This window comes from Abramis brama (genome assembly GCF_963993115.1).
Source record: "Abramis brama genome assembly, chromosome: 15".
Taxonomy (NCBI): domain Eukaryota; kingdom Metazoa; phylum Chordata; class Actinopteri; order Cypriniformes; family Leuciscidae; genus Abramis; species Abramis brama.
The window spans coordinates 31,489,398-31,502,481 of record NC_139977.1 but is presented as its reverse complement, the minus strand read 5'-3'; the positions used below and the strand labels follow the sequence as shown (position 1 = coordinate 31,502,481).

The following is a 13,084-nucleotide window of genomic DNA, read 5'->3' as shown; positions in this document are numbered from 1 at the left end:
GATCCAAGGTTGTATCTTGTAAATTACCCCACTAATAATGCCAAGAATGGCACCAAACTTCTACAGTAGTACAAATAGGTTCTGTACTCATAAAACGAGGCATTGGAAAGTCTGTAAGTACATCAGCAGTTTATTTAAATAACACTTGCCTGATGGCTCATGCTACCGCTAACCTGGACGTCGACGTCACTTCAGTGATTTGGGAAAAGCCCGTTAAAGTCCTGGCAGAAAGCGATGCATAAGGATGTAGTGTAACGACGCCCAGTTCCAGGAATGCACTGATATTTTGTTGGTAGTACCAGTTTATAACAATTATTAGTTAACACTAAGTTGTCAACACTTCGGAAAAATTAATAAAAAATGCATCGCTTTCTGCCAGGACTTTTACGAGCTTTTCCCAAATCACGGAAGTGATGTCGACGTCCGGGTTAGCGGTAGCATTAGCCATCAGGCAAGTGTTATTTAAATAAACTCCTGATGTACTTACAAACTTTCCAATGCCTCGTTTTACAGTACAGAACCTATTTGTACTGTAGAAGTTTGGTACCATTCTGGGCATTATTATTGGAGTAATTGACGAGATACAACCTTGGATCCATTAGCGCCTGCACTAAGCCATCCGGCTGATATCTCTAAATAAGCTCTAACTTTAATAATGTTCAACCAAGGGAAAAAAGGCTTCTGGGGGGGTGAATGGATCGAGGTCATGGTGCAAAGGACCCTGGGTTGATCCATCCCTTTAAGGGTTACGGCGTCTTGATAACCCTAGTCTAGCTGCTACGCTTCCATGTGCGAACTCTTCTTCTGAAAACTGAATGGCCTTTGCTTCCTCTCCGTGCCTCCTTCCTCTTAAATCCCTCCGGTCGGCTTCTTGTAGGTTGTAGCGATCCATCGCACAGCAGAACCGAGTGCGTTTCGAATGCTCTACTGCTCAAATAGGTCGTGTTTCGCCATTTCATCACATTCCACTGGAAATTTCATACATGCAATTGTGCAATATGACTAGACGTGATACGGCCGCATCATAGAAAACAATAAAAGCCATTCAGCCTGGTCTGATCTCTTCTGCTGCTGTCTACATGCACTGAAGTACACTAAACAGCAGAAACAAACTCTACACAAGTCAACGCCGAGACCTTTCAGGTGGTGAACTCGAGTGGAGGTTTGTTTCTGGCCTAATTTAATGATATTTTGTCGTGTGTATGTCGGGAAAGTTAAGATAAACACTTGTTTTGAACTTATCACGGGCGACAACGTTTGCTGTACACGTCTAAATGTTGTAAAGTGTTGCCTGTTGAGTTAAAACATTATTTTTTCATGGTCATATGTGTATGCAAACGTCTCCTCATGTGTATGTGTAGATATATTGTATTTACTGACATTCATTTCTGTCTATAGGTGTTTATTTGGGCTGGTTGTGTGATTTTTTTGGGGTGTTATTAGTTTTGCAGGTGTTCTGAACAAATTCGGTTCGTGAGAGGAACGAATTCAATATAAAGTTGGACTTGTGTTTTTTATATTCATTTCTGAACAAATTCAAGTGGCCTATCTGAAAAATTCCACACACACAAATGAAACATGATGTCTTGTTGATAAATACACCCGTGCATGTGCATATTGAGATTTGTGTTGCAGTGATTTGTCTGTCGTGCTTTCGCCATGAGTTTATTTCTCGGTTTGAAAGATGAATGTATCATTATTGTGAGCGTGTGATGTCGTTCTGAAATGGGTTTTGATTGGTTGTGGATCTGGCATGCCAACGACACGTCTGCCGTCACTGCTGGCCAGATTTCTCTGATATATCTGATTTTATTTTGAAAAGAGAGAGAAAAGTGCCATGTACAGTGTGAACGGAACTGAAGTGGATCCAGAAGTACTGCTATTAAAGAGTTTCATTATAAGACTAAAGAGTGTCTGCTTATTTTTTTCCTTTAAACGGACCCCATATTCATTTTTGTGGAATAAAAGTTAAGAGTTACATCCTTCATTCTGTCTCAGAGTGTGATATAAGGTGTAATATAAAATATCAAAGCAGAATCTGATGAGAATCGATTAAGATTCTGTATGAACTGATATATGAACTGAAAAAATTTGGTCTAGTGGTTTAACCTCAATTTTATGAAGCGACAAGAGTGCTATGTTTGCGAAAAAACCCCAAACATAATTGACCCTTCGCTAAGCCCCGCCCTCCTTAGTTACGGTTGCTAAGCCACGATTGGCCTGTGGCGGTTTTCGGGCGTGGCTTAGCGAAGGGTCAATTAACCACTTAATTTACAAAACATTATTCTCCAACACACGTTCACGCAACGACGTCTGTTTTTGCCACAACACAACACGACTTGTGGTGCTCTCATGAACACGTTGGAGACTAATATTTTGTAAATAAAGTAGTTAATTATGTTTATTTTGTAATTTTTTTATTATTTTTTTGCATATTACAAAGTATAATTGCAGAAGAACTCGCGTCGCTTCATAAAACTTACGTTAAACCCCTGGAGACAAATGTATTACTTTAATGATGTCTTTACTACCTTTCTAGGTCTTGAAAGTGGTAGTTGCATCGACTGTCAATGGAGGGACAGAAATCTCTCAGATTTCATCAAAAATGTCTTCATTTGTGTTCTGATGATGAATGAAAGTCTTACAGGTTTGGAAAGACATGAGGGTTAGTAATTAATGACAGAATTTTCATTTTTGGGTGAATCATCCTTCTAACGGCAGTATGAACTGACGGTTATATGGACTTTTAATCAGCTAATTAATCCTAGCTAACTATTTTTACTGTTGATGCTATATTTAGTTTTGATGTACAAATGTTAGTGAGTATAAGAGGGAAAAACACTTACAGATCTGCATATGCGGTGGATATTGGTTATGCTCACCTTTGCTCACTCCTCAAGGCATCTTGAGTAAAACAGCTCTATATTTAACGAAGCACTACAAAAGACCTGAACCGGAAACGATGCAACGCGTTCCATTATCTGATTATTATCAACATTATCTGATTATATTATTGAAAACCTGTTTGAATTTATTAAAAACAAGTAAATGTCAAAATGTATCTTATTGTGACCTCTAGTGGCGAACGTGGGTGCATTAAAATGATCTCGTGGTAATATTAATATAAAAAATAATAATATTTACCATATTGTTGTTGTTGTTATAATAATTATAATAACAATATATACGAAATGTATGACTAATTATTATAAATAATAATTGTTTTATTATTATATATTTTAATATATAAAATAAATCGTCTAATAATAGTAATATATAACACGCAATGCGAGACGTTTAAAGCCTGTGCGCCATCTAGTGTCGAAGCGTCGAACAGGTTTATTGATCACTCGTGTTCATCATGAAAATATAAGCAAACACACCTTAAAAAAGTTAGAAAAACTTGCTCATCATATTTACATGATGAACACGAGTGATCAATAAACCTCTTCGACGCCTCGACACTAGATGGCGCACGAGCTCCAAATGTCTCGCATTGCACAACTCCTCTCAGGTCCAGAACTTTTATTGGACCAGGACTGTTCTTGATATGTGGTGTTTGATTCGGGAATGACATGCAGCTTTGAATCTGTTTGTCTGTGACTGACTCGAGGACAGTTTAATCCTGCTGGAATGCTCGAGTGAAACTAGACACTCACCAGCCCGCCTGTCTCTGTCTCTCTTTCCACCCTGTCTGTCTTTGAGTTTATCCCTGTGGTTTATCCCCGCTTAAAAACAGTTCACATCATCCTCAAGGTGCAGTAGCCTATTATTATTATTATTATTATTATTATTAATATATTACATTAAACATTACCATACATTTTATTTAATAAAATAAATAAAAATATGCTAAATAAAATAGAAATTATTCATATCAATTTCAATCAGAGTTCTATCTGCTTATTTTTTATGATTATATAACTATTAAAAAAAACTATTAATACTACTGAACCATTCTGAGCTCTTACTCAGATCAGGTTAAGCTTTGGAAAGGCTTGACGTTGTGAGTGCTCTTATAGTGTAAAACACGGCTTATATACGAGATCATCCGAACTGCAGCTGCAATGGAAAGGGGAGAGGGTGTTTAATATTTTGCACGCACAGTATCTGCTAAACAGCTGTTTCAAATCATAGCTATATGAATTGAAAAATCAGCAGGACTGCAACTTTCTGCTTTGTCATGTTTAAAATGATTGCATTCTGTGTAAGAGATGTACTGTACACTGAAGTCATGTGCCAGTAAAGTCATATTTACATAATCATACAGTATGCACTCTGATAAGGATTATTGCATTTACTGCTGGGAAACAGCAGGATATTCAAAATGTCACATTTGAATTGCATTATTTGCATTATGAGTACAAAGGGAAATTCCAAATTGCACATATAAAAAAACCCACTATGTAAGATAAAAATGCATAAAAATGTTTTATTCTTCAAACCCACCATCGATGGCAGAGTTTCTGTATATCAAACTAGTTAGACTTTCTTCATACAGGCCATGAACTCAGATCAGATCTCTACTCCCTCCTGTAATTACTCTTGTGGGAGAAGAGGAAGAAGAACAACACATCTGTGCAATTATCCGTCATATCAGCGTCCTCAGAGAACGATCCCGGGGGTTAAACCACCAGCAGCTGCTGCGTTCAGGAATAACAGAGGGAATCTGCTGCTGCTTCACTTGTGGGTCAGGTTCAGGAAGCTTTGTAGCTTGCCGTTAAACTGGTAATATGGTTTTGCAGTGCAGGAATGCCATAGTTTACTGGTTAATATTAAAAGATGTATAGTATGTCTCCATCAGCAGGACAAATAGGGCCCATTTACATAATGTATTCTAGAGAAATTAATTACTGGGTTTTGCTAAGGGGGGGAAAAGCACAACTGACATTGCTAATACTGATCTGAACAAACCTCTAACCTCTAACTTTTTAAAGGCCGCAAGAAACCACATAGCAACTCCCTGGCAACCACCCAGAACACTCTGGCAACCACTCAAAGCAACCATATAGCAAATCCCTGGCAACCACCTAGATCACCCTAACAACCACATAGCAAATTTCCGGCAACAACCTAGCGTCCTCCCTGCACTAGCAACCTAGAGCAGTACTGTATCCACAATGCAACTCCCTGTCAACCCCCCAGAACACCCTGACAGCCTCCTAGAACACCCTAGCAACCACATAGTAACTCCATACCCTAGCAACCATATGGTATCTTCCAGGCAACCACCCAGAACACCCTAGCAACCACATAGCAACTCCCTGCCCAAATGCATAGCAACTCCCTGGCAACCACCTAGACTAAAAATTCAAACACATAGCAACTACTTAGATCGCCCTAACGACCACATAGCAACTCTCTGGCAACCACCCAGACAATCCTAGTAACTACATACCAACGCCCTGCCAGTCACCTAAAGCACTATAGCAACCACATAGCAACTCCCTGACAACAACACCCTGGCAGCCTCCTAGCATATCCTAGCATACCCTAGCAACCACGTACAGTATCAACTCTTTTGGCAACCACCTAGAACACCCTAGCAACCATAAAGAAACGCTGTGGTGACCTCTTAGACAAGCATAGCTCACTCAGCTTCTTCAGAAACTGTTAAAATCTAGTTGACATTAGGATTCCTGTACTGTGTACTTCATATCTATACAGGGCAGATCTGATCATTGTCCCTCTTACTCAGAGATGCCTCACATTCCCAGTATGTCTTTGACATCCTGAACTCAGCTCAGTCATGTTTACGCTCATACTTCACGTGTACAGCAGCGTTACACGACGTACAGCTGTTTATGAGCACTTGCTCGTTTGCCACTGATATCTGTGGAAGGAGTGCCATTACATCAGATCTCTTTTAAAATTCCTCAGGATCGGTAGATAACAGATAAAGCAGTTTAAAGGGTCATTCTGTGAAAGCAATACGTAAAAACAGATGGAAACTGTTCGCACGGCTCATCAAAGTTAAATATCCAGAGCCGCTGGCCTGAAACAACGAAACTAGTGCACACAAGCAACTTTATTGACTATATTCCTTTATCAAAAAGAATGTGAATAATAATAATGTAAATAATGAATGAATGCAGTTTCTTTCTGTCGTTCTTTTGCCTGGTAATGAAAGACAACACTTGCTCTGTCCTCCACACTCCTGTTTTGATTCACTCCTCCACGGGCTGAAAATGTCACATAACCTTTGACCTTTTGACAAGGGCCCTTTCATTTCGTTCTTGCAGCTTGCTAGTGGTGAAAGAAATGTTTCTTTTTCCGCTTTTTATTTCTTATAAACATCCACTGTGATGTCAAGGCCCATAATTTGAGACACAGAGCCTATAAACGGATGAAACTGTCCAGGATTAAAGCAAATCTAGGTTCCAGTGTAACGCGTATCCTCACATACTGAGCTTATGTAACACTCAGCCAAAGACAACACTTTTAAATGCTTGTTACATAAACACAATGACTCTATAGGTGCAATTACTCTATGGCCTGGTTTCACAGACGGGGCTCAGATAAAGCCACGATTAGGATTAGTTCAATTAGGACATTTTAGTAGCTTTTATAAACATGCCTTAGAAAAAAAAACATGACCGTTTTGAGGCTGTGTCTGAAATCGCCCCCTATCCCCCTAAATAGGGCGTTATTTGAGGGGACAGCCATTTGTAGTGGTGTCTGAAACCATAGTGGACGTTATTGAATGAACTCATTCAATCCCATAATGCAATTCCGGCGTACTCAGTGTCCGAATTCACTCACTCGTTTTCATTCATTCCATCAAGGGGACTATATTAGTGGACTAATATAGGGAATAGTGAATGAGGGTAAAGGGGGGAGATTTCAAACACAGCATGAGTCATTGAATCATTCACTAAACCGAGTCTTTAAAAAACGCTGATTCATTCAGTGACAAAACAATTGGCTTGCTGTGTTCGAAATCACCCACTATACACTCATTCACTATTCTCTATACTCCACTTATCCACACAGGATTTCATTTGGCAACCCCGTCTCAGTGCATTATGGGTATTCTCTAGCCATTGAGCATACATCGGTTGTACACTCGATATTGCGGTGCATTGTGGGATTGAATAAGTGCACTCGATAATGTCCACTATGGTTTCCGACACCACATGCCAGAGGAGAACTGGCCCCGACTGAGCCTGGGTTCTCCCAAGGTTTTTTTTTTTTCTCCATTAGGTCACCTGATGGAGTTTTAGGACACCATTAGGTCACTTGATGGAGTTTTTTCGGTTCCTTGCCACTGTTGCCTTTGGCTTGCTCAGTTGGGGATATTTTGGGGATATTTAATTTTTATTCTATCAATCAATAAATTCCACTAGAAACAAACCTTGTTGTATTATTTTATTTTAATTTAATACTGTGAAGCTGCTTTGATACAATCTGTATTGTGAAAAGCGCTATACAAATATACTACAAATGGCTGTCCCCTCAAATAGTGCCCTATTTAAGGGTATGGGGGCGATTTCGGACACAGCCACTGCCTTTATGAACGAGTCATTGAATCATTCACTCAATCGATTTGTGTAAAAACACTGAATCATTCATGAGCGAAACACCACTACTGATGTGTGATTTTCGGTTTAATTTCATCAACTTCTCAGAAACTGCCCAAGCTGTTGTTGCAAGTTCTAACATAGTATAATGTTATTTACCACATATAACAATTTTCACTAACAGTTAAAAGTATTTTTTGTTATATCACATAAAATGATTTGTTGCATCGAGTAATTTTTCTTCTAAAAACATCAAATCTAATTTTTTAAACACAACTGGGTTAAACATTTAGCAAATAAAAATAAAATCGAAAAAAATTAAAACGTATATTAACAAAACCAACTTATTCTATAGTCGTTTATAAGCGTCTCATGTTGATCGCTCTCTCTCTCTCTCTCTCTCTCTCTCTCACACACACACACACACACACACGAACACAAACATTGCTGAGAGGGAGAAGCGCGTCAGGTCACGGCATCAGCTCTCACAAACTCTTTAAACTTTAAACGTTTAACCCGCGCGCGGAGGACCGGAACCCTTCCTTCTTCTTCACGCGCCCGGGTGAGTGTCTGTGCGGGATTCAGTCGCAGTGTGTGTGTGTATGTGTGTGTCCAGGTTTTGAGGATTGTTGTTCTCCGGTTTCTATGGACTCTGGTCTCGAGAGGTTTTAGGACTTTGAGCTGCACTTGTTCCTCCGCGGCTGGATCATTTACAGCAGGTTAATTTCTTCCTCCTCTATACGACAAAACACTCCAGTTTCACCGTATACCGCTGTTTGTTCGCGTTTAGTGGCGGGTTAGTTTAGTGTTTCTTTGTATTTGGTTCAGAAAAAAACGAACAAAAGGAAAGTATTTGCTCTTTAAAATATCAAATGCTCATTGGCTGACAGCGACTCTGTCTGTTGTCTTCTGTCGCTCCCTTTTAATTGTTTGTTTGCGTACGTTAATTCAAACTGGGTTAACCTGCACGTTTAGTGCTGTTTAGTTTAGTTTAGTTGTGTTTCTTTATGTTAGTCTGGCATTTTAGGGTCATGTAGAGGTCTGCAGTCAAACTCGCATAAATTATCCCAGACTTTTCATCTAAACAACAAAAGAGTCTTCTAGCTCAAATGAGACCACAACAGATTTTTTTTCTTTGTGCTTTTTTTTTTTAGTTGAGAACTAGTCAAGGTTTAGTTGTACAAACTTCCTATATAATCAATGCAAATATATTTGCTGACGACATGAGATCATCATTTTCAACATCAAAATTTAGGTTAAAGTTTGTGTGAGGTGAAGTTTTAATCACCCTTTTGTTGTTTTGTAGTTTAATTTAAATGGTCTCATGTGTTATGAATGATATGCATGGAAATAAAAGTAATATAAGTAGTGCAATTTTACATGCAGTCTCTCAGTTAATAATATGAGTTTATAATTGCATGTAGTTTAAACATTAAAGCAACTATATGCAGTATTTTTCGACACAGTTAATGCATCTTTGTCAGCTTGTTTCTGTTGCATGTGCTCATGTTTAAACTGCATAATCCAATCATAACTGCATAAATCTTCATCTAGTTTTTAAAACATGTTTGGAGACTCTTTGGTCTCTCAGAGCAGGAGCCTGAAGGCTGGCTAAAATAGAAGCAAGGTAAAAGTGTCTGCTAAGTGGAAGAATATAGCTTGACATGAACTGTTGGCTGTCAGCGGAGGGTTATCATTCAGACAATGCCTTTGTGTTCATGACCTCTTGACCCCTAATGCCTAAAAAACCAAGCCCTGAAATGATAGAATTTATTCTTTGCTTCAGGGCCTACTTTGTCTTTTGCTGTAAAACGTGTGTAAAAGCACATGATAATGTTATTAAAAGATAAAAAGGATTCTCATTGCTAGATCTAAATCTTAATTTTAGCGTCAGGTTGATTTGTTTTCCCATCAATATAGAGTTGGGCTATGTTCAGAATAGCATACCCTACTTCTTGTACTTGTGTTTTTGCATTTTACATTTATTCATTTAGCAGTATTTATACAGTATGCATGTAATACAGATCACCTACAGCATTGATTGCATTATTTGACAGAATTATTCTGTTGGATGTGTAAGTATGTCTAACTTTATCTGCATACATACAGTATATACTCAAATATGGCAATAGTAGCCTATATATATAGCAAGATCACAACTGTTTGATTGTTTATATCATCACAAAATGTAACTATATTGTCGCCCAGCTCAAATCTGCTAAATGCAACTATATTAAGGCATGAAAATATTAATATTAACATCAACATCAGGATTTTCTGTAAAGCTGCTTTGAAATGTCATGAGGTCATGTGACAACAATGTAGCTTACTATTATCTGAAATGCCTGTGTGCTGTTTCACACACTACGTTTTAAAAATAGTAGGCCGTACACACACAGTGCAGTAAGCTAGTATTTTATTCTGAATATAGCCTTGATCTTTGCATGTGCTGTAATAATTAGAGCAGATGCCAGTACTCGCCGGTGGGTTCATTGATGTTAAATTAGTCCCTCAGGACATTTTTAATGAGGTAATGATCTTATGAGTGGGTCATATACCGTATGTTAATATGAACATGGATTGTGTCGATAGTCCAGCCAGACAATGACCCGCCTTCATGGTTGAACACGATAGAATCATGTAACCCAGATGAGTTGGCGCCGGGTCAGACCGGTACCCAATATCCCTGTGAAACGAACATCAGTGGCCCGTCGATGAACAGAACCGGCCTTTCAGAACAAAACCTACGAGATTCAGACTGATTTACATTCAAGTGTTGTTTTAAAGGGATAGTTCACCTTTTCAACATTGAATTTCAATGATGAATTTTAATTTTTGGGTGAACGGACTCTTTAATGATTTGAATTTGGACAGATTGATTCATCCTGAATTAAAAATCAATGCAGCGATTGATCTTTAGGCTTGCTTTGAAGCGATAGCAGGGGTCTCTCATTAGTAAGCTAGTGAAATGCGACCTGATCCGAACCCTACATCGATGCCCTAACCGCTCTCCGACCCTGCTTCAATGCTCCGTCCACATTGTGGATGCTGAAAAAGACTCGTCCACGGCACATAATGTTCCTTCACTCTAAGAAACCGCACAAAAGTGCCACTCTTGAGTCTGTGAGCCGAACACAGTCGTGCTTTGTGTCCCTCTGCCAACATCCCTCCATCTCCCAGAGGAGTGTGGAGAGAAGGATCTGGACTGATAGGAGGACGCCCTTATTCTGTTACCTTTCTGGATACTAATTACCCCTCTAATCTGCCCCCAGGCTGGTTTATGCTGCCCCCGACACCTGCACAGGTCTCAGAGCAGTCTCAGGGTTTCTTCAGATAGCTTCTTCTCTTGAAAACACACAGTGATAAAGCAATGCTTGGTGATCGATAACAGGTCTGAATAATAATGATGCCCCGGGGCCAGTGAGAGCGTTACGGTCCAGTCGACAGGCCAATACTGTGTTGTCACTACATCTTACCTTAATTGTCATGCACATGCATTTTTATGCCTTGCAAAATTAAATAATTAGTTTTGTATAATGTATTGAGTGTTGTTGTGTGGAGCAGTGCTATTTTAGCATTATTTATATACTCTTATAATGCATGTTAATATTTTGAATTAGCTTCTTTTTTTAATATTTTCAGGTTTCAAATTGAATTTTACTTTAAGTTCAGTAATTTTATGTGCTTTTTGTCATTTTCAGTATAGTATCGAATATCGGTTTCGGTATAGTATTGAATATCGACACCATATCGGTGTCGGCCGATATATGATCAGTTTTAATGTTATTGTTATCGGTCCGATAAGAGAATTTGTCCAATATATTAAAGCTGATAGTGATAAATAATGGATTATTTCCTTCAGCTGAGACACTTAAGATGCGCATTGTTCAACATGATGGTTTTAAACTGCTTGAAATATGATTGGAATAACCTCAAAAGGAAAATGCAGTTAAGTGCAACATGTGCAGCAAGTCTGTCATATCGACTACATAATTGCAATCAGTCTCTCAAAAATTATATAAAAATTTGGATTTAGATTTATCGTTATATATTGGTTATCAGCTTTCATATAGAAAGAGTTATTGGTATCAGCCAACATTTTTATATCAGTGCATCCCTAAAAATAAAAAATAAAATAATATATATATATATAATTTTTTATTTTTTTATTTCAGCCTTAGTGATGTTTTAGTAAGTTTAGTACTTTAACTTAGACTTTTTATTTCAGTTTTCTGCCAAGATAACATTTCTCATTTTTGTTAGAAAATGTTTTCAAGTATGTTTATACATTGCAAAATATAAGTTCACTGTAAAAAATAAAATAAAAATCGTGTTTAAAGAAATAAAAAAAGTGCCAGTTTTGGTTGCCAGAATAATTATGTAAAAATGTAAACATATTTACAGAACAACATGTAGATTTTACATTTTAAAACTGTAATTTACACCAAAAAAAAACCCCCAAAACATTTTAAACCGGTAAATTCAACAGCATATGTACAATCGATAACAAAAAAACTAAGAAGAAACATAATAAATACAATTAAAAATCATCAAATGTGAAATGCCACAGAGGCAACTCGGTATACGGCTTTTCACTGTAAATTATAAGATGATTTGTTCTTTATACTTCAAAAAATGGTACATTTAATAGTATTTTACTGTAAAATTACACAAAATGTAAGGTTAGATCTATTTTAGTACTAAATAAATATTTTCTGTGTGAATATGTTAAAAATGTAATTTATTCCTGTGATGCAAAGCTGATTTTCAGCATCATTACTCCAGTCTTCAGTGTCACATGATCCTTCAGAAATCATTCTAATGTGCTGAACATTTCTTCTCATTATCAATGTTGAACAGTTGTGCTGCTTCATATTTTTGTGGAATCCGAGATGCATTTTTTCAGGATTTTTGGATGAATATTTATTTGAAATAGAATATTTTGTGACATTATTTACTGTCATTGTCAAATGTGTCTTTAAATAAAAGGGCCATGAGCTATTCAGTCATTTGATGAAATATTATAAAGACAATTTTTTATTTATTTTTTCATAACATGCAGTTATGAATCATTCACAGTGAAACCAGAAACAAAAGTAAATGGGGTAAATTTGGATTGCAAGTTGACTTCATGGAGAGTCACAGGACTCATGTGGGATGGTCATTTTTAATCTCGGATAACTAAACCAGGCTCATTCCAGAGATAATCGATTTATTGGCTGATGGGAAGGCCATCCTGCTGTTTGGAAGCGTCTCCCTGCTGAATGGATTCATTGTGTCGGACTTGATTTCTCTTGCGTGCCACGAGTTATCGGACACGGATGTCGTTTCAGACCAGATAACACTAACGCCATGCAGCAAAAAAACAAATTCTTCCTTGGGAAACAATAATGATTAATCCCTATTTGCATTTACAGCAGTGTTCTCAATTTTATACATGTTTTTATTAAATGCAAATGTTTTCTGGGTGGTTTAGGGAGTGAAACAAGAATTTTCCGAGATTAAATATTTCTGAAGGGAGTGTTTGAGAAGAATCAAACAGTTATGTGGAGGAGAGAGCAGTC

At 37.7% G+C, this 13,084-nt stretch overlaps 1 protein-coding gene across 10 annotated transcripts in view; it reads left to right on the top strand.

The window, feature by feature from the left end:
• Positions 1–7,947: 7,947 nt before the first annotated feature.
• sema4d (sema domain, immunoglobulin domain (Ig), transmembrane domain (TM) and short cytoplasmic domain, (semaphorin) 4D) overlaps positions 7,948–13,084 on the top strand; it is a 58,903-nt gene continuing 53,766 nt past the window's right edge. For 3 of the 10 annotated variants that reach the window (XM_084137237.1, XM_084137229.1, XM_084137226.1), the window contains exon 1: positions 7,959–8,082. The gene's annotated coding sequence lies outside the window, so the exon portion shown is untranslated. Of the gene's footprint in view, positions 8,240–8,290; positions 8,317–13,084 lie in introns of those variants that run through there. The other 7 variants (XM_084137233.1, XM_084137238.1, XM_084137230.1 and 4 more) reach the window with 7 other exon arrangements.